Source organism: Budorcas taxicolor, chromosome 10, assembly GCF_023091745.1.
Source record: "Budorcas taxicolor isolate Tak-1 chromosome 10, Takin1.1, whole genome shotgun sequence".
In the NCBI taxonomy this organism is placed as follows: Eukaryota; Metazoa; Chordata; class Mammalia; order Artiodactyla; family Bovidae; genus Budorcas; species Budorcas taxicolor.
Genome location: NC_068919.1, coordinates 6,523,579 through 6,545,911, shown reverse-complemented (window position 1 = coordinate 6,545,911; position 22,333 = coordinate 6,523,579). Strand labels below are relative to the sequence as shown.

The following is a 22,333-nucleotide window of genomic DNA, read 5'->3' as shown; positions in this document are numbered from 1 at the left end:
TTATATGTAGAATCTTGAAAAAAATCACACCAATGAACTTACTTAGAAGACAGAAATAGACTTGCAAATATAGAAAACAAACTTATGGTTGCCAAAGGGGAAAGAAGGGTTAGGGATAAATGAAGAGTTTTGAATTAACAGATACACACTACTATATATAAAATAGATAACCAACAAGGATTTACTGTATAGCTTAGGGAATTATACTCAATCTGCTGGATCATCGAAAAAGCAAGAGAGTTCCAGAAAAACATCTGTTTCTGCTTTATTGACTATGCCAAAGTCTTTGATTGTGTGGATCACAATAAACTGGAAAATTCTGAAAGAGAACTGAATACCAGACCACCTGACCTGCCTCTTGAGAAATCTGTATGCAGGTCAGGAAGCAACAGTTAGAAGTGGGCATGGTACAACAGACTGGTTCCAAATAGGAAAAGGAGTACGTCAAGGCTGTACATTGTCACCGTGCTTATTTAACTTATATACAGACTACATCGTGAGAAATGCTGGGCTGGAGGAAGCACAAACTGGGATCAAGATTGCCTGGAGAAATATCAATAACCTCAGATATGTAGATGACACCACCCTTATGGCAGAAAGTGAAGGAGAACTAAAGGGCCTCTTGATGAAAGTGAACGAGGAGAGTGAAAAAGTTGGCTTAAAGCTCAACATTCAGAAAACGAAGATCATGGCATCTGGTCCCATCACTTCATGGCAAATAGATGGGGAAACAGTGGCTGACTTTATTTTTTCTGGGATCCAAAATCACTGCAGATGGTGATTGCAGCCATGAAATTAAAAGATGCTTACTCCTTGGAAGCAAAGTTATGACCAACCTAGACAGCATATTCAAAAGCAGAGACATTACTTTGCCAACGAAGGTCTGTCTAGTCAAGGCTATGGTTTTTCCAGTAGTCATGTATGGTTGGGAGAGTTGGACCATAAAGAAACCTGAGCACCAAAGAACTGATGCTTTTGAACTGTGGTGTTGGAGAAGACTCTTGACAGTCTCTTGGACTGCAAGGAGGTCCAACCAGTCCATCCTAAAAGAAATCAGTCCTGAATATTCACTGGAAGGACTGATGCTGAAGCTGAAACTCCAGTACTTTGGCCATCTGATGCGAAGAGCTGACTCATTTGAAAAGACCCTGATGCTGGGAAAGATTAAAGGCAGGAGGAGAAGGGAACACCAGAGGATGAGATGGTTGGATGGCATCACTGACTCAGTGGATATGGGTTTGGGTGGACTTTGGGAGTTGGTGATGGACAGGGAGGCCTGGCATGCTATGGTTCATGGGGTTGCAAAGAGTCGGACACGACTGAGTGACTGAACTGAAAAAGGAAAATAATCTGAAAAAGAATATATATCTATGATAACACACACGTGTGTGTGTGTGTATGGAGTAGGAAATGGCAACCCACTCCATTATTCTTGGAAAATTATACGGACAGAGCCTGGCAGGCTATATAGTCCATGGTGTTGCATAGAGTTGGACATGACTGAGGGACTAACACACACACGTGTGTGTGTGTGTATAAATATAAATATATAAACTGAATCACTTTGCTGTATACCTGAAACTAACATGACATTGTACATCAACTATACTTTCTGGTAGTCTTTTTGGAAGTTCTACCAATGACACTATGGAGTCATGGGTTTTTAAAAAGTTAGTATAGTAAAAACCATTACTTTCATTATTTGTTGCGTTGCTCAAATTATTCCAAATATGATCAGTGGAAGCTTTTCAAGCCATCTCCCATGTCCTTTGACCTGATCCTGTATCTCTGAGCACTTCCGTGTTCGCTGGCTCAGCAAGTATCAGCTTGTTTATCTGGTATCAGCTACTTCTCTCACAAGGAGGCCTGGTGTTACTAGGAGCTGTTGAGTGACCAGCAGGAAAGGAAGTTGGTCTTGATTTCTTTTTTCTCACTGATCAAAACTGTTCCATAGAAAACCCTCAAAATAAACGTTTCACTGGAGAAGTATACTGTTGGTTAATATTGTTAGTGCTGTTTCTTCACTAAGAAGGTTCACTTCTGCAGTCACCGCTCTTCATTAGGTCAGCAAACTCCAAAGACCAGAACTACCGCATCCTTGTCTATTAAAGATGCTATTTCTTGGTCCTGGCTGACATCCATTACAATCCTCCTTGGCTATGGTGAGGCTAAAATGAGTTCTATTACAAGAAAAAAGTCTAAATCACAGATTGAAAAAAAAAATTTCTAGAGAGACCAAAATGCCAAGTGGAGGAAGGAACAATGAGTCAGATGTGGACCTCTAACCATAAGACCCAGAAATGCCATGAAATCCAGACTGGGGAGTGAGTTCAGAAAGACAGGAGAGATCAGCCCCATTTGCCTTATGGCCTTCACAAGCTCACAGAGCCAGCCAGGATAGGAGGTCCTATTCCTGATAGTCCTAAAACTGATTAAACATTTTTTTAATTGGAGGATAGTTGCTTTACAATATTGTGTTGGTTTCTGCCATACATCAGCATCAGTCAGCCACAGGTACACAGACGTCTCCTCCCTCCTGAACCTTCTCCCACCTCCCACCCCATCTCACTCTTCTAGGTTGTCAGAGAGCACTGGGTTTGAGCTCCCTGCATCATAGAGCAAATTCTCACTCGCTATCTATTTTATAATTGGTATATGTATATGTTTCAATATTACTCTTTCAGCTCATCCCACCCTTTCCATCCCCCACTGTGCCCACACAAGCCTGTTCTCTGTGTCTGTGTCTCCATTGCTGCCCTGCAAATAGATTAATCAGTACCACTTTTCTAGATTCCATATATATGCATTAATATATGATGCTTGTTTTTCTCCTTCTGACCTACTTCACTCTGTATAATAGGCTCTAGCTTTTGCATAGAAAAGGAAACTATAAACAAGGTGAAATGGTAACCCTCAGAATGGGAGAAAATAATAGCAAATGAAACAACTGGCAAAGGATTAATGTCTAAAGTATATAAGAGGTTCGCACAGCTCAATACCAGAAAAACAATCAAAAAATGGGCAGAAGACCTAAACAGATATTTCTACAAAGATGGCTAATAAACACATGAAAAGATGCTTAGGATAGCTTATTCAGTTCAGTCGCTCAGTCGTGTCCGACTCTTTGCGACCCCATGAATTGCAGCACGCCAGGCGTCCCTATCCATCACCAACTCCTGGAGTTCACTCAAACTCACGTCCGAGTCAGTGATGCCATCCAGCCATCTCATCCTCTGTCGTCCCCTTCTCCTCCTGCCCCCAATCCCTCCCAGCATCAGAGTCTTTTCCAATGAGTCAACTCTTCGTACGAGGTGGCCAACGTATTGGAGTTTCAGCTTTAGCATCATTCCTTCCAAAGAACACCCAGGACTGAATCCCTTTAGAATGGACTGATTGGATCTCCTTGCAGTCCAAGGGACTCTCAAGAGTCTTCTCCAACACCACAGTTCAAAAGCATCAATTCTTTGGTGCTCAGCCTTCTTCACAGTCCAACTCTCACATCCATACATGACCACTGGAAAAACCATAGCCTTGACTAGATGGACCTTTGTTGGCTAAGTAATGTCTCTGCTTTTGAATATGCTATCTAGCTTGGTCATAACTTTTCTTCCAAGGAGTAAGCTTCTTTTAATTTCATGGCTGCAAATCCAAACTACAATGAGGTATCATCTCACACTGGTCAGAATGGCCATCATCAAACAACCTACAGACAATAAATGCTGGAGAGGGGGTGGAGAAAAGGGAACCCTCTTTCACTGTTGGTGGGAACGTAAATTAATACAGCCACTATGGAGAATAGTGTGGCAATTCCTTAAAGAACTAAAAATAAAGCTGTCTTATGACCCAGCAATGCCATTGCTGGGCATACACCTGGAAGAAGCCATAATTGAAAAAGATACATATACCCCAGTGTTCATAGCAACACTATTTACAGTAACTAGGACATGGAAGTAACTTCCCTGGTGGCTCAGATGGTAAAGCATCTGCCTACAATGCGGGAGACCCAGGTTCAATCCCTGGGTTGGGAAGATCCCCTGGAGAAGGAAATGGCAACCCACTCCAGTACTCTTGCCTGGAAAATCCCATGCACGGAGGAGCAAAGTGTTGGACACGACTGAGCAACTTCACTTTCAGGACATGGGAGTAACCTAGATTCATTGTCAGATGAATGGTAACTAAGCTGTGATATATATACATATATACTCAGCTATATTACTTTATATTACTCAGCCATAAAATGGAATGCATTTGAGTCACTTTTAATGAGGTAGGTGAACTTGATGCTCTTTTGAGCTGCAGTCTATATCAGAGACTTCCCTGCCCCCTCCCTAAATAGTCTCCCCCTTCCAAAATGGCTAAAATAACAAGCTGAAGCTAGTGCCATTTTCTCTTGACCCTCACTCACCAGCAAGAGATGAAAATCCTTGCTTTTAATTGGACCAGAAACAGATAATTTGGCCAACACAACCAATTTGGCTCCAAAATCAAATTAACTTACTTAAAGAGGAATAGAAAATAAATTTATAGTTCAGTTCAGTTCAGTTCAGTTGCTCAGTCATGTCCGACTCTTTGCGACCCCATGAATCGCAGCACGCCAGGCCTCCCTGTCCATCACCAACTCCTGGAGTTCACCCAGACTCACAACCATTGTGTCTGTGCTGCCATCCAGCCATCTCATCCTCTGTCGTCTCCTTCTCCTCCTGCCCCCAATCCCTCCCAGCATCTGACTCTTTTCCAATGAGTCAACTCTTCGCATGAGGTGGCCAAAGTACTGGAGTTTCAGCTTCAGCATCATTCCTTCCAAAGAAATTCCAGGGTTTATCTCCTTCAGAATGGACTGGTTGGATCTCCTTGCAGTCCAAGAGACTCTCAAGAGTCTTCTCCAACACCACAGTTCAAACGCATCAATTCTTTGGCGCTCAGCCTTCTTCACAGTCCAACTCTCACATCCATACATGACCGCAGGAAAAACCATAGCCTTGACTAGACGGACCTTAGTCGGCAAAGTAATGTCTCTGCTTTTGAATATGCTATCTAGGTTGGTCATAACTTTTCTTCCAAGGAGTAAGCGTCTTTTAATTTCATGGCTGCAATCACCATCTGCAGTGATTTTGGAGCCCCCAAAAATAAAGTCTGACACTGTTTCCACTGTTTCCCCATCTATTTGCCATGAAGTGATGGGACCAGCTGCCATGATCTTCGTCTTCTGAATGTTGAGCTTTAGGCCAGCCTTTTCACTCTCCTCTTTCACTTTCATCAAGAGGCTTTTTAGTTCCTCTTCACTTTCTGCCATAAGGGTGGTATCATCTGCATATCTGAGGTTATTGATGTTTCTCCCGGCAATCTTGATTCCAGCTTGTGCTTCCTCCAGCCCAGCATTTCTCACGATGTACTCTGCACAGAAGTTAAATAAGCAGGGTGACAATAAAAGGGGAAAAGTGGCAGGGGGCAGAAATTAGGAGATTGGGATTAGCAGATACAAACTACTATCTAGAAAATCGATAAACAACAAGATCCTACTGTATAGCAAGGGAACTATAGTCAATATCTTATATCAAAGTGAAAAAGAATATGAAAGAGAATATACATATAAATACATATATGAAAAAGTATACTTGTAACTGAAGCATTTTGCTGCACTCCATAAACTAACACAACATAATAAAGCAACTATGCTTCAATAAAATAAGGAATATTTATTTTCCATTAGTTAAGGCAATGGCACCCCACTCCAGTACTCTTGCCTGGAAAATCCCATGGACAGAGGAGCCTGGTAGGCTGCAGTCCGTGGGGTCGCTACTAGTCGGACACGACTGAGCGACTTCACTTTCACTTTTCACTTTCATGCATTGGAGAAGGAAATGGCAACCCACTCCAGTGTTCTTGCCTGGAGAATCCCAGGGACGAGGGAGCCAGGTGGGCTGCCGTCTATGGGGTCGCACAGAGTCGGACACGACTGAAGTGACTTAGCAGCAGCAGCAGCAGATGTCCTATTCATGGAGGACATAGAGATTATCATACTAGGTGAAATAAGTCAGAGAAAGACAAATATCATTTAATATCACCTACATGTGGGATCCAAAAAAATGATTCAAATGAACTTACTTACAAGACAGAAACAGACTCACAGACTTAGAAAATAAACTTATAGTTACCAAAGGGGAAAGGTGGAAGGAGGGATAAATTAGCAGGTTGGGATTAGTATGCAATCACTGTCACTTATGAAATAGATAACCAACAAGGGCCTGCTATATAGCACATGGAACTATGCTCAGTCCTTTATAATAAGCTATGTAGGAAAAGAATTTGAAAAAGAGTGATACATGTGTGAAAGAGTGAAAGTCACCCAGTCATGTCTGACTCTTTGTGACCCCATGGAATAGTCCATGGAGTGCTCTAGGCCAGAATACTGGAGTGGGTAGCCTCTCCCTTCTTCAAGGGATCTTCTTGACCCAGCAATCAAACCAGGGTCTCCTGTATTGTAGGCGGATTCTTTACCAGCTGAGTTATCAAATCAACTATAGTCCAATACAAAATCTTTAAAAATAAATAAATTTTTACTTCATTGATGCCCAAAAAAGAAATATTTACTTTCTGTTAGTTGATGTCCTGCTATTCATGAACATTCCACCAATTGGGATACTTCTTAGAACTTTCCAGATTTCCCAGGAACCCAACAGACAGGTAAAGCAGCCAGCTGAGATGACATCACAGCCCATGGCCATGCTCTTGACAGCTGACTTTGTTGCTCTGATAAATGGCTCAGTTGCGTTAGCATTTTTATTTATTTGGGCAGAAATGTATGGATGCCATTCTGAAAACACAATAGATGTCAGTATGGTGCACTGTCCCGGAATAACGGACTGTTCTAGGGAATCACAGCAAATGGGGAGGGCTGGGACCTGGGCAGTAAACCAGCACAGTCTCTCTGTGCTCTAATCACAGCACTGAGGGCCAGAGAAGTTCAGCCGCTGGACTCAGGCCACACAGCTGGGTGTGACCAGATCTGAGTCGGCACCACGTTCTGCTCCCTCATGCCGAGCTTGTTAGCCTTCCTGGAACGATACTTTGGTGTTTAGACCTGACCACCCCTTTAACTCAGCAGAAAAGCAAAGTAGTTTGGGATTCATATAATCCACTGAAAGACAGGGCCAAATTAAATGACAGTGACAGTGGCCTGGCTGCAGCTGCCGGAGTGGATATTGACCATTCAGACCTCATCTGTCACTGGAGTGGCCCTTTGTTGTGGGCTGGTGGTCCTTGCAGGAACACTCATGCCAAATGACTGGCTGACACCGGAATATAAAGGCTTCCCCAGTTGCCTCACTCTGGGATAAACTGAATGGACCATAGCAGGTCCTGATCTCTGCCAGGATCCATCAGCTCTGGCCTCAGTTGCAATTGCCTTGCAGCCCAGCTTCTCCCTGCTTCATACCCAGTCAAAAGTGTTTCTCCTCCTGACTCCCTTCTTCAGATTTTGGGTTGCCCTGCAGCGAGATTCTACACATGCAGAAGATTCCACGTGTATATTCTGATACACATATACTTACATTTTAAAGGTAAAATAAATGATGAGACATAATACAGGTAACAAAATATATAAAATAGATAAACACAAGGTCTTACTGTATAGCACAGGCAACTATATTCAGTACAACAGTCACTTTGTTGTATACCAGAAACTAACAGAACATTGTAAATCAACTATACTTCAATAAAAAAAGGAATATTCATTTTCTATTAGTTGAAGTCCTATACATACCTGTGACCTTCTACCAATTGGAAGGTATAATACAGTGTGATACAATTTTTCTTTTTCTTTTTTTACAAAGCAATATCCTTTGGAGATCACTCTATTTCACACATAAAATAATTATAATTCATAGGATTCCAAAGTGTGAATGAATTGATTTTGCCTAACCAGTCTCTGAAGTTGAACATTTAGGTCCAGACTTCTTATATTTCAATCAATGCCACAGTATTTGTTGTGTTTGTTTATGAGTCTGCTTATCCAGCTAGGATTAGTTACTAAAAGTGGAACCGCTGGGTTTGATTTAATCTTCTGCTTTTTAATTTTGTTACGGTTTGGCAAATTGCCTATCAAAGAAATGATGCTAAATGGTACTCGCAAGCCCCCAGATGTCTCTTCCTCCATGGAGTATATACCAGACGAACCAGCCCATCTGCACAGAGGAGATAAGCACTCGCTCTGTGGCTGTCAGATGAGACTCTGAGTCTCACCAGCCCCCTTTCCATAACAGGATGGGCAAGGGAGGAAACATACAAATGAGGGCCTGCAGGCTTCTCTGCTCTGAAAAGCCTACATCTCTTAGGTGTTGCCGATCATCCTGTCAAAATGAGAGCCTTCCTCTCCTCTGGTAGAGTCACGTTTCTATACAAAGTAGGTGAGTCCCCATGGAAACTCCAGCCCCGTTGACCCCAGAGAGAAACACTGTTACCTAAAGCACTGAAGGCATATTAATGTAGAATGATGATAGTGAAAGACATTATGACATAATTTTAGGTCCTTGGGGCTTATATTCATATTTTTTTCTCCTTAATCTCCCATGACTTGCATATTTTCATCTTAAATGGAGCCTTCAATGGAGATACCGATCACTGTGGCATAAAAGAACCCTGTTGCCCTTTCTGGCATCAGGTAGGTGTGCATGGCTGAGACCAACACCTCCAACCAAAAAGTTCTGGATGAACACTTACCTCATTCTCATGAGAGCCAGGCAATGCTTTCTCACTCAACACTTGGCCAGTTATATGCTAATCAGACCAAATTATCTTTAAAAAAACTGATTGGTCACCGAGTCTCAACTGGTCTCATTGAATGTCAAAATGCCCAATGAACACTATGAGGTTTACCTAATCAGAAATAATGACAGACCTCTAGAACATCAGCTCCTCATAAATATCACAAAAGCATCTAGATAGAGGAATTATTTGAGACATGGATATTTAATACAGAGATATCTTTAATGTATAGATATTTATTAAGACAGAGAGATTTAACATTCTCAATTACTGCACTTTCCCCAAATAAATCTCTCCCAGGGGCATGTGGATTCCTTTTTTTTTTTTAAGAAAGCTATTTCACTTGCTCTGACTTAGCCTGTATTTATAACAGCTATCCTCAGCAGCTTATCCTGGGATTTACTTATATTGCTTATTTCTGAAATTTATGTGCAGCTCCATCTTTTAGGAGACTGGTGACTCTGGTGAAGGTTGATGGTCAGATGGGACAGAGTGGGAGTGTGCAATGTGTAACATAGAGTGTGTGTGCAATGTATGAAGTGGTTCATAGGGCACAGGGGCAGGATTTGGGGGCCAAGGCTTAAATCCCATTTGCTTTATAACCTTGCACAAGCTGCACAGCCTTTCCTTCCTAATCCTTCTGTATTCCCTGGACACAAAGGATTCTATAACAATAGACTCTGGAATGGTTTTCTCTACCTCCAAATGCAGTGGCTTAGAACAGTCATCACCCCTTAACTGCTGTGTCTCAATTTTCAATTTAGGGACACTTGATTTTAGTGGGGTTTTGATTCTCTTGAATCAAATTCAAGAGATATAATTGATGCAAAAATATTTTCAAAAGCAGAAAATGTCACAAGCATGTGAAAGGGCAGCTCACAGCCACTTCCTATCATCTTTCTCAGAGACTGCCCTGTGAGTCATCACCTACAGGCTTTGATGAATCATCTATAGGCTGAATCCCATAAATGGGTTGAATCTGTCTATACTGAGAATCCACTATGATACCACACTTGTGAGAAGTAAATGTGAGTTATTGGGAAATAGGAGTGCCAACAGCTTGCCTTTCAACCATCTTTATTGCAAACAGGATTCCCAAGTGAGCCCTAAGCATAGAATAAGAATGGATGGGCAAGTGTTTAATATCTAAGTGCTAAGTTTCTGTGACTGTCCTGAATGTAGTTTTGTCCTGAACCCTCATGGCCAGGATTTCTGAAAACCAGACCTAACATTTAGTCCTGTGAGCAGCTCATTTACAATGTAAATTAATTTATCAATTTCACGGGGGCTCTTTTATTAAAATCAGGGGACTTAGTCCAATGAAGCTGGAACCTGAACGTCTAAATTCTGTTGAACCATCTTTACTGTTAGGATCAACCTTTCCCCCACAGTCTGAGGCAGTTATCTTGTAGGGCACTACTGATTTTCCTCAGGACCTACCCACCCCCCAACCTCTCCTTGTATCTAGATCTATAAGCAAGCTTAAGTTCCAGCAGACCCCCAAAGGGTGAGGTAGAAAGTGGGATCTATGATGAGGTGTGATACATACCAAATGATTGCTATGATTTTGCCAAGTTATATGGATGGAACATATGTGAGATCTTGAGGGTGTAAGATCAAAGTGGAAGGAATATGAAATTGGATCAGGTTGAGTCATTAATAACAAATTCAGTGTTTAGTTTGAGGGACTAGGAGCAGCTCTGATATTTTGCTTGGTGGGTTGACTGAACTATGGACTCCAAATAGCCCAGATTAAACAAAGTTGAAAATGAGAGAACTTCCTTGCTATACTGTACAGGAAGTTACCCAAAAGCTTAGGAATATTGGAAGGCAAGAATGTGTTTATCATTGAAGAGTTGCTCATACTCACCAGGAGAGTTCAGAGAACACACTTCTCACCATGTGAAGAAAAGATTCATGTAGGGAAACCCTGGAAACCTTGAAGTTCTCTGTGATTGCTCTTTTTTCTGAAAGTCAGAAATTACCACAGGAAGTGCTGCCACTGAATGGGGTCTCCAGTGCAGTAGGGATCACAGGATGTAGGGTGGTGGTAGGGACCAAGAGGTGGCACTTAATCACCATAGACAACTGGGCACGGCTAGAGGTATGGACAGAACCAAAACACTCATCAGAGCAGTCTGAATCACAGATTTTCAACATCAGCTAGTTGACTATGGCGCCTCTGAAACTAAAGGAGGTGGGCAGCCTACCCAAGTCTTACTTGATCTGCACAAGCAGAGAAGCTCTAGATTTAATGACTGAGACTCTACCTCGGGGAATCAAAACAGAAAATTATGAACCTTCAATCAGTTCCCAGACTTGAGCCAATGTATAGACACAAAACTCTTTGGATGAAGAGGAACCTGGATCCCCTTGAAGAGGCCTCTGCTTCACCACCAAAATGTATATTCCTAACCTTCCTCCCCAGTCTTCCCCAAAGGAATCTGTGAGTATTTGCCAGGGTCACTAAATTGGGGAAGGGGAAATAATTATGCTTTTCGGTGATGATTTGAAATTTCCTCTGAACTGACATTGTTGAAGACTTCAAACATAGCTGCAGTTCACCAGCCAGAGATCGGGTGATTAGCGATGTTTTGGCTCATATCTATTCCACTGTGTACCTACTGGGCCCCAGAACCCACCACATGGTCACTTCACTTCCTGTTCTGAAATGCAGAGTTGCCATATATGCACTGAGTAACTCGTATAATCCCTACATGGGTTATGCAACCCACAGAGCAAGGGCTGTTGTGATAGGAAAGACCAAGTGGAAGCCAACAGGACTGTCTACCAATGAAAATATCAAACTTTATTGATACATGTATCAAAATCCTGGAAGGACCGCAGAGATTAGTGCCTCCATCGAGGTCATGAAAGATGCCAGAGTGGATTCCTGCCATATCCTCATTCAACTCACCTTCGGTATAGAAGACAGATCAGAGAATGGCAGATATTCATTACAAAATTAATTAAGTGGTGACTCCAATTGCAGGTGCTGTTCCAAATATGGTTTTGTTGCTGAAGCAAATCATTACCTCTTCTGGCACCTTGTATACAGTTATTGATTGGCAAATGTTTGTTTCTCATTATCTGTTGGTAAAGACCATCAGAGGCAATTTACTTTCATTTAGCAAAGCCAGCAATACACCTTCACTGTCCTAACTCAGGGGTGTATCAACTCTCTAGTCCTAAATTATACTGGAGTCTGCAGAGAGTTTGATTACCTTTTCCTTCTACGGGACACTGTGATAGCATTACGTTGAGTGAATCTGGTGAGCAGGAAGTAGCAGCTGCTTTAAATGCATTAGTGACGCTTGTACATAAGAGGATAGGAAAGACATTCCACGAAGCTTCAGGGTCTCCCTACCTTGGTGAAATTTCTAGTTCAGTGGTCTAGGACCTGTCAATATACATCTTCTAAAGAACAAGTTGCTGACCTGGTCCTTCCTACTACTAAGCAAAAGATACAAAGATTTTGGAGGCAACATGTATGTAATCTGAGTCCCTTTACTGAGTGCCTTGAAAGGGATCCCAACAAAAGAAAATTCTGCAGCTGGCACGAGCTGCCGTACAAGCTGCTCTGCCTCTTGAACTATATGACCTGGTGTAAACAAGGGTCCTTACAGTATCCAATTAGAAATGCTGTGAGGGTAGCCTTTGGAATACCCCTATAAGGTGAATAATGCAGACCTGAGTATTTTTGAGCCAAGACTCAGTATCTTCCATGAATAACTATTCTTTTGAGAAACAGCTTCAGGCTTGTTGCTAGGCCTTACTAGAGACTGAATATTTGACCCTGTCACCATGTGGACTGAGCTGCTCATTATGAACTGAGTATTATCTAACTTGTAAAGCCATAAAGTTGGGGTTCAGAGCAGCATCAAACTGTCAGTGTTTACAACCAGCATCAAGTGAAATGATATCTATGGGACCAAGTTCAAATAAAAACAAAGTACATGAGAAAGAGGCTCAGATGCCCATAGCCTGTATTCCTGCTACAGCGTCTTCTCTTCATCGCCAGTCTTTACCTATGAACTTATGGCAAGTTGCAGTTTTCTGAGATAGAAGAAAACAAATGACTGACTTACATGATGTGAAGGTATCACCCAAAAGTAGACAGGAATGGTGGTATAGCTCTGTTCTGGGCTGGATTTGAGGCAGAGTGGTAAAGAGAAATCCTCTTTTTGAAACATGAGACGTCTTGATGTCTTACAGAAATGTGAACAACGTGTCTGATTGTTAATTTTGTACGAGAGGAGACACAGCAGGAGATCTAGGTCTATATTGTCTTGGGTGCTGTGGCTAAAAGTTTGGTGACATGGTCGGTAACATGGAAGGGACATGATTAGAAAGTTAGTGGCAAGTCTGGAGGAGAAGTATGTGGATGAACTTCTAATGGGCACAGAATGCAAAGATATTTGTATGTTGTGTGAATGCTTACCAAAGGGTGACCTCAGCAGAAAGCTCTGTGGACATCAGTCAGCCTCCTACCATTGGCCAATGGACTCATGCAGCAAATGGTCAAGGTGGCAGTGATGGGGATGACGTATGTGCTTGACAAAGACAAAGGCTTCCATTTATCGAGGCTGATCTGGCTGTAGATACTACAGAATGCCAAATCTACCCACAGAAGAAGTCAAGTGAGCCTTTGATATGACACCATTCCGTAGGGTCCCTTACCTTGTGGAAGATTGATTACACTGGACAGATTCCATCATAAAAGGGCAGTGGTTTGTTCTTTCTGGGATAGTTACTCTGCATATGGATTTGCCATCCCACTGTAAAGATTATTGTGTTTTTCAGGAGTATTTAATCTGTATGTATGTGTGTAATAAATTTCTTGTTATATTTATTCCCAAGTACTTAATCTTAGTTACATTTCAAATGGGGCTTTCTCTGACTACATGTCATTTTATTTATTGTGTACATTAATACTGTTAATTTTAAAAGTATTAACTTTTAGTGTATCAGTACTATGTAGAAGACAAAAGGTAGAGTTATAAATACTTGTTATAATAATAGCAATTATAATTGCTCGTGTGTTCACTTTTATTAACATATTTGTTTCTTTATATAAGAAGAAATAAAGATACTGGCTAGTTTTCATTTCCACCTGCAAGACTCCCCTTAGCATTTTTTGCAGGGCAGATCTAGTGGTTATGAACTTTCTCAGCTTGTATTTATCTGAAAATATTAATATTTCAATTCCTTCCCAACTTTTGAAGGACAATTTTGCTATAGATACAGGATTCTTATTTCTTTTTATTTTTTTATGCTTTATTATAGTTCAGTTTTAATCGAGAAGCCAGGGCTATTTTAGAGGTTTTTTAAAAAATTATTTATTTATTTATTTATTTATTTTTTACTTTATTTTACTTTACAATACTGTATTGGTTTTGCCATACATTGACATGAATCCACCATGGGTGTACATGCATTCCCAAACGTGAACCCCCCTCCCATCTCCCTCCCCATAACATCTCTCTGTGTCATCACCGTGCACCAGCCCCAAGCATGCTGTATCCTGCATCGGACATAGACTGGTGATTCGATTCTTACATGAAATTATACATGTTTCAATGCCATTCTCCCAAATCATCCCACCCTCTCCCTCTCCCTCTGAGTCCAAAAGTCTGGAAGTTTTAGCCACAGCAATCAGAGCAGAAAAAGAAATAAAAGGAATCCAAATTGGAAAAGGAGAAGTAAAACTCTCACTGTTTGCAGATGACATGATCCTCTACATAGAAAACCCTAAAGACTCCACCAGAAAACTACTAGAGCTAATCAGTGAATATAGTAAAGTTGCAGGTTATAAAATCAACACTCAGAAGTCCCTTGCATTCCTATACACTAATAATGAGAAAGTAGAAAAAGAAATTAAGGAAACAATTCCATTCACCATTGCAACGAAAAGGATAAAATACTTAGGAATATATCTACCTAAAGAAACTAAAGACCTATATATAGAAAACTATAAAACACTGATGAAAGAAATCAAAGAGGACACTAATAGATGGAGAAATATATCATGTTCATGGATCGGAAGAATCAATATAGTGAAAATGAGTGTACTACCCAAAGCAATTTACAGATTCAGTGCAATCCCTATCAAGCTACCAGCGATATTTTTCACAGAACAAGAACAAATAATTTCACAATTTGTATGGAAATACAAAAAACCTCGAATAGCCAAAGCAATCTTGAGAAAGAAGAATGGAACTGGAGGAATCAACTTGCCTGACTTCAGGCTCTACTACAAAGCCACAGTCATCAAGACAGTATGGTACTGGCACAAAGACAGAAATATAGATCAATGGAACAAAATAGAAAGCCCAGAGATAAATCCACACACATATGGACACCTTGTCTTTGACAAAGGAGGCAAGAATATACAATGGAGTAAAGACAATCTCTTTAACAAGTGGTGCTGGGAAAACTGGTCAACCACTTGTAAAAGAATGAAACTAGATCACTTTCTAACACCACACACAAAAATAAACTCAAAATGGATTGAAGATCTAAATGTAAGACCAGAAACTATACAACTCCTAGAGGAGAACATAGGCAAAACACTCTCCGACATAAATCACAGCAGGATCCTCTATGATCCACCCCCCAGAATTCTGGAAATAAAAGCAAAAATAAACAAATGGGATCTAATTAAAATTAAAAGCTTCTGCACAACAAAGGAAAATATAAGCAAGGTGAAAAGACAGCCTTCTGAATGGGAGAAAATAATAGCAAATGAAGTAACTGACAAACAACTAATCTCAAAAATATACAAGCAACTTATGCAGCTCAATTCCAGAAAAATAAACGGTCCAATCAAAAAATGGGATTCTTTATTTCTTTTAGCACTTTGAATATGTCTTTCTGGCCTTCAAAGTTTCTGGTGAGAAATCTCCTGTCAATCTGATTGAGAATTCCTTGTATGCAATGAGTTGTTTCTTGTTGCTTTCAAGATTCTCTCTTTGTCTTTATCTTTTAATTGTCTATAATGTATCTTTGTTTTGGGTCTCTTTGAGTTCATCCTACTCTGAGTTTTTGTTTTTAGTTTCTTAAATGTTTATATTCATATCTTAAATTTGGGACATGTTGACCCTTATTTCTTCAAATATTCTCTTGTTTTTCTGGGACTCCCAAAATGTGCATGTTATTTTGGTTGATATTGCCTTATAGTTCCTTTAGATTTTGCCCATTTTTAATTTAATCTTGTTTACTTTCTGTTCCTTGGATTCGGTAATTCATATTGTCCTTTCTTCCCTTTTTGTTGATTCTTCTTCCATCTCCTAAAATCTGCTTTCCAGTCCTATCAGTGAATATTTCATTTCAGTTATTGTATTTTTCAGCTCCAATTTTCAGTATATGGAGGGGGGGGGTCAGGTTTCCTATGTCTTTGCTGATACTTCTGTTTTGGTCATGCATCCTTTTCTTGATTTTCTCTGCCTTCCTTTAGTTCTTTAAGCTTCTTTAAAATAACTGTAAGATATTTGTAGATCTGCCATCAGGTATTTTTCAGGGACAATTTCTGTTGGCTTGATTTTTGTTTTTTTGTCTGGTTTTGTTTTTTGTTGTTGAAAACTGGCTATTTGAAATAAATGCAATAACTCTGGAAATTAGGTTCCTTCCTCTGACCTCTCCCCATGGTTGGTTGTGCTTTCGTTTTTGTGATTGATGTAAACTGCCACTGGGCCAAGATTAAGTGTTAGGTATAGACTTAAGACCTTCTCATATATTCTCTGAGCTTGCACCTTTCCTGGGCATGCAGTGACTTTCTATTAACCTTCATATATGTGGTTACTTTTGAATGCCCCAGATTCATTGTCTGGTTCCCAGAAGGGGAAATATAGAAAAACGGAGTGGGTGGGGAGGGGAGGAGAAGAAAGTACTTTCCCTTTATATACCTTCGAAGTCACTTTAAGCAGAGGGAGAGGGGCTTGAAACAATGAGGAAGGGGCAGGAACAATGGCCACTTGCCTTTCTGTCTGCACGTCTGTGCCAAAGTAGCAATCAACAGAGCACAGATTCCCCATATTATTAGGAGGAAGGGTCCTTTCATCCACACCGGCTCCCACAGTCACAACTGCCTGCCATGGGGCTGAAGGCTATGAACTGGGCAGCTACTACTGTGCTAAGAGCTGAAATTGACTGAAATTAACTGCTCAAAAATTTTCCTGGAAGTTTCAAATCTTTAATCTTTAGAATTCCAAAATAGTTATATCAGACACATTCAGCTAATGCAATTATTGCATAGGTGGGGAGACAGATTCTTGGTGCTTCCTCCTGTACCAGCTTCTCAGAATCCTCTCAGTAAAGGCTATTGAGTTTTATATGTTAACTCTATTTTGCTATTTCACTGAATTATTTTATTGCTTGAGTTAGCTTTTTAAATCATTGGTTATCTGGAATTTTCCAGGTATACTATTATATCATCTGAAAATAAGGATACTTATTTTCCCATTCTTGTGCTTTGCATTGATTCTTCTTATCTAATTGCATTGGATAATTCCTTTAGTATGGTAGAAGAATAATAGAGGCAAGCTACCAGTTTTTGATAAAGACATCACCACTCCTTCCCTAAAATAGAGGTCTATGCTACATAAAATTAGAGTCTCAGGCTTCCCTGATGGTCCAGTGGTTAAGATTCCATGCTTCCACTGCAGGGGGCGCAGGTTTGATCCCTGGTCAAGGAACTAAGATCACACATGCTGCGTGGCACAGCCAAAAACAAAACAAAGCAAAACACTAGTCTCAACCAAGTGTTAGAATTTTATCAAAAAAATAAAGCAAGAACATTTCTCAGAAGAGAGGGGTGTGAGTTTTCTTAACTATCCTGAAATAGTTAAGAAGGAAAATGTAAGTCTGATTACTAGCAATCACAGCCTCTTAATATTTCATATTCTGAACAATCAAGTTAGTGGGTCCTCCTTCCTGATAAACTGTGAAGTGACAAAAAGAATGGGTAGAGGCAGCACCCCCATTTGAGTAGCTGGGCTGAAATCCTTCTTCCCATTAAAATGCGGTGATGTATAGTTGCAGAAATGAATAAGAAGAAAGCACCCTTTGGAGTTTTTATTGCTGACTCCTCACCATGGCCTAAAGGGTCAAGGAAGAGCTGGGTCCTTTAGGTTTTGTTTACATCTATTAAAAAGCCTATATATATATATATATATATATATATATATATATATATATTTTTTTTTTAAGAGAAAGAAAAGTGAAAGTCAAAGTTGCTTAGTTGTGTCCTACTCTTTGTGACCCCATGGACTGTACAGTCCATGAAATTCTCCAGGCCAGCATACTGGAGTGGGTAGCTTTCCCCTTCTCTAGGGGATCTTCCCAACCCAGGGATCGAACCCAGTTCTCCCACATTACAGGTGGATTCTTTACCAACTGAGCTATGCAGGAAGAGAAGAAAACTGTTCCATGGAGCCATGGCTATCATTTGTCAATCAGATGCTTTAAAAGTGAAAAATTCGCTAGAAAATCTGATTGGTTCTTGTCAGATGGGTAGTTGCTCCAAATTGTGCTTACTAAATCATTTGGGAAATTGACAGAATTTTTCACTTCTTCCCAAAGTATTTAGTATAATGTAGACATTCAATTATTTATTCAATAAATACTTGAGTTAGAGTAAAGAAAACATCCACAAATAAGTAATTCCCATAGAGTGAAATGGATTCTAGAATAGAGATGTACACAAAAGAAGTAGCTCCTAATTTTAATCCTGCTAGGGGGTAAATGAGCCTTAACATAAAAAGTTCCTTTATTAATTAAAGAAGAGCAGAAAGGTCTTCCTAAGCAGAAGGAACAAGCTGGTACAAAGAATAGAAACTTGAAATGAAACACCAGTTTAGAAAATGATAGGTGAATTGTTATGAGGGACTGGCGTTTAAACTTGGCCTTCAGCTTTAGACTATTCATGCTAACTTCATCTGATGGGGTCATAAGATGCTATGGCTCTTCCCATCAGTTCCACTCAGTGTCACTCTTGGATTATATTACAAGTACTCTCTGCAGAGTAAAGGTCTCAAGAAACATTGAATTCCTTATATTCACTTCAAAACCCCAAATCTCTGCATGCTTCCCCTTCTGACCTGAGCTTACTTTTTGAAGCAATTTGTTTTTCCTCTTATCCCTCAGTCTAAGACACCGGGGCAGTCTTCAGCTGATAAAACTGAAGGTGAATAACTCCTCTGTTGCTCTCTGAGTGCCTAGTATCTGAGAAATAAGAGAAAAACCTGCTTTTTTCAGACAGAAATATCCTTCTCCTGAGATTCAAGGTAAGGATGACTGGTAGGGATGCCAGGAGATTCTCTCATTATTTTCCAACAAACACTTTCTGTATGTTTGTGAACCAGTTTGAAAACTTAAGGTTTTCTAGGGTACAACCTTTTCCTAAAGTACACTTTTGTTTGTGGAAATGAAAATTAAGTAGACTCTGAATGTATCTCTCAGCCCAGGCATTTTGAAATGGATTTTCCAGCTATGGGATCCATCAACAAAGCAATTAATTCACACACTGAGCTCTGATATTTTAACACTGTAAATATCTGAATTATATCAGCATAACTAACAGTCTCCATTCAGCATTTACTGAACTCAATTCCATTCAAGTGCCCAGGCATGATGTCTCAGAAGCATTTTAACTTATTCTCTGCTCCCTAAATTCTGTTTGTTATCAAACTCTGGTAGTTCTGCCAAGGAAACATCTTCTCTTCCTCCTTCCTTCTCTGTCTGCCTTTGACAAGCATTTACTGAGTGACTTCTTTGGGATAAGATCTTTTCTGCTTGTGTTTTCTTATCTCAGCCTGAGGTTGGCCAGATCCTATTGCCGGATCTTCCACTTTTCCAAGAGAACCCAGAACATATCACCTTATTATCCTTTTTTCTTTACCTTTTGACCAATTTCACCGACTCTATACCCCCTGCCTCTGGCAGCCACTATTCTACTCCCTGTAGCTATGAGTTCAGGGAGTTTTAGAATCTACATATAAGTGAGATCATACAGTATTTGTCTTTCTCTGGCTGACATATATAACAACATGATACTATATATAGTTGTATTATATATATAATGTGATATCACATTTTCTTTGTCAAAAATTCTTCATGCCTCTCACTTTCCCATCAGATTGTGATCTACTCCCAAACAGGAAATTTGCCCCTTAAGTGCTTGGTACATGGTATGAACTGCTAGACAGTCAGTTAGACAACCCTTCCGATACACTGGCCCCTCAGTGTATCACCTGCTCATCATCCATGCTCCTGTCCCCTCTGCTACCTCATTTTCTTATTGTCACGGGCATGCCCTGTTGTCATCACCAGGAACTATGCTCTCACCCATACGTCTATTTCCTGCTAGCCCACTTGCCACTTCCTGTCTCTCTAGCTTGAGTACTTCATGTCCAACCAGACCCCACCAGAACCTTCAGTCCAATCCCTCCTCACGTCCCTTTCTTTTCTCCTTACCCAGTTTATATTCCATGGTCTGACATTCTAAGCGCTGTGTTGCACATACCTTCAGTCCCTTGCAATTGCAATGTAGCTGTATGACAGGAATGCAAAGTTGGTTGCATCCAGCTCTCCACTATTTCAAGTCTGCACTCCAGCAGCAAATGTGGCTGAAGATAAAACCGCTAACCATGCCAGCCCTCCCATCCAGGGATGACCACAAACCCCAAGCAATGTGGGTTACCAAGAAATCTATGTGGGATACCAAGCAATCTATGTGTCCTTTTCAGGTCTATTCATTTTCCTGCTCTCCCAATACCATGTTGTATCTTCTCCTCTCTCCTTAAGCCTCTAATAGTGCTTCCCCACCAAAGAAGGGCCTGATTTTTATTTTGTTGAGAAAATTGAAGCAATGCAAAGAAAATTTCTAATAACATTCACCACATCTACTTAACCATGTGACTTTGTACCTACCTCATCTGTCTATCTGTACATCTACCAATCTACCTTCTATCTACACACCTATCCATCCATCCATCCTTTTATTAATCATCTGTTCTTTTTCTTCCTGGTACAACAGATGAATTGTCCTCTTTCTTATCCCTGGCATTCTCTCCACATTCCATGCTAGCTCGCCACTTCTCTCTTCCACTCAGTGATGGCTTTCCAGCAGGTGGCTCCACTCTTCACTCCCCATTGCATCATCAGAATTTCCCTTCTTGGATCAACCCCTCAACAAGTAGACACGCTGCTGTTTCTCCTATGAGTGAGTGAGTGAAAGTCGTTCAGTCATGTCCGACTCTTTGCAGCTCCATGGACAATACAGTCCATGGAATTCTCCAGGCCAGAATACTGAAGTGGGTAGACTTTTCCTTCTACAGGGGATCTTCCCAACCCAGGAAATGAACTGGGGTCTCCTGCATTGCAGGCAGATTCTTTGCCAACAGAGCTATCAGGGAAGCCTGTTTCTCCTATATTAACAATAAGCTCTCTCAACCTCCACCAATATTTGTTCTATTTTTTCATTCTCCTTCAGAGCAAAACTCTTCAAAAAAGTGTTTGGATTCACAATCTCCATTGCTTCTTTACCCATTCTTTTTTTTAAAAAACCTACTCCAATCAGATTTCCCCCCCCCAGCACTCTGCTTAACCTGCAACTGTTACAGTTGTCAGATTGATAAATTCAATTTTTATCCTCCTTTACTTATCAGGAAAATTCTGAAAGAGATGGGAATACCAGATCACCTGACCTGCCTCTTGAGAAACCTATATGCAGGTCAGGAAGCAACAGTTAGCACTGGACATGGAACAACAGACTGGTTCCAAAAGGAAAAGGAGTACGTCAAGGCTGTATATTGTCATCCTGGTTATTTAACTTATATGCAGAGTACATCATGAGAAATGCTGGGCTGGAAGAAGCACAAGCTGGAATCAAGATTGCCAGGAGAAATATCAATAAACTCAGATATGCAGATGGCACCACCCTTATGGCAGAAAACGAAGAGGAACTAAAAAGCCTCTTGATGAAAGTGAAAGAAGAGAGTGAAAAAGTTGGCTTAAAGCTCAACATTCAGAAAACGAAGATCATGGCATCTGGTCCCATCACTTCATGGGAAATAGATGGGGAAACAGTGGAAACAGTGTCAGACTTTATTTTTTTGGGCTCCAAAATCACTGCAGATGGTGACTGCAGCCATGAAATTAAAAGACACTTACTCCTTGGAAGAAAAGTTATGACCAACCTAGTAGCATATTCAAAAGCAGAGACATTACTTTGCCAACAAAGGTCCGTCTAGTCAAGGCTATGGTTTTTCCTGTGGTCATGTATGGATGTGAGAGTTGGACTGTGAAGAAAGCTGAGCACAGAAAAATTGATGCTTTTGAACCTTGGTGTTGGAGAAGACTCTTTTTTTTTTTTTTTTTTTTTGGAGAAGACTCTTGAGAGTCTCTTGGACTGCAAGGAGATCCAACCAATCCATTCTATAGGACATCAGTCCTGGGTGTTCTTTGGAAGGAATGATGCTAAAGCTGAAACTCCATTACTTTGGCCACCTCACGCGAAGAGTTGACTCATTGGAAAAGACTCTGATGCTGGGAGGGATTGGGGGCAGGAGGA

At 40.6% G+C, this 22,333-nt stretch overlaps 1 non-coding gene across 1 annotated transcript; it reads left to right on the top strand.

Moving 5' to 3' along the window:
• The first annotated feature begins 3,956 nt into the window (after positions 1–3,956).
• On the top strand, positions 3,957–4,028 carry TRNAC-ACA (transfer RNA cysteine (anticodon ACA)). Its single transcript has one exon. It is a non-coding gene; the product is annotated as a tRNA-Cys (tRNA).
• The last annotated feature ends 18,305 nt before the right edge of the window (positions 4,029–22,333 follow it).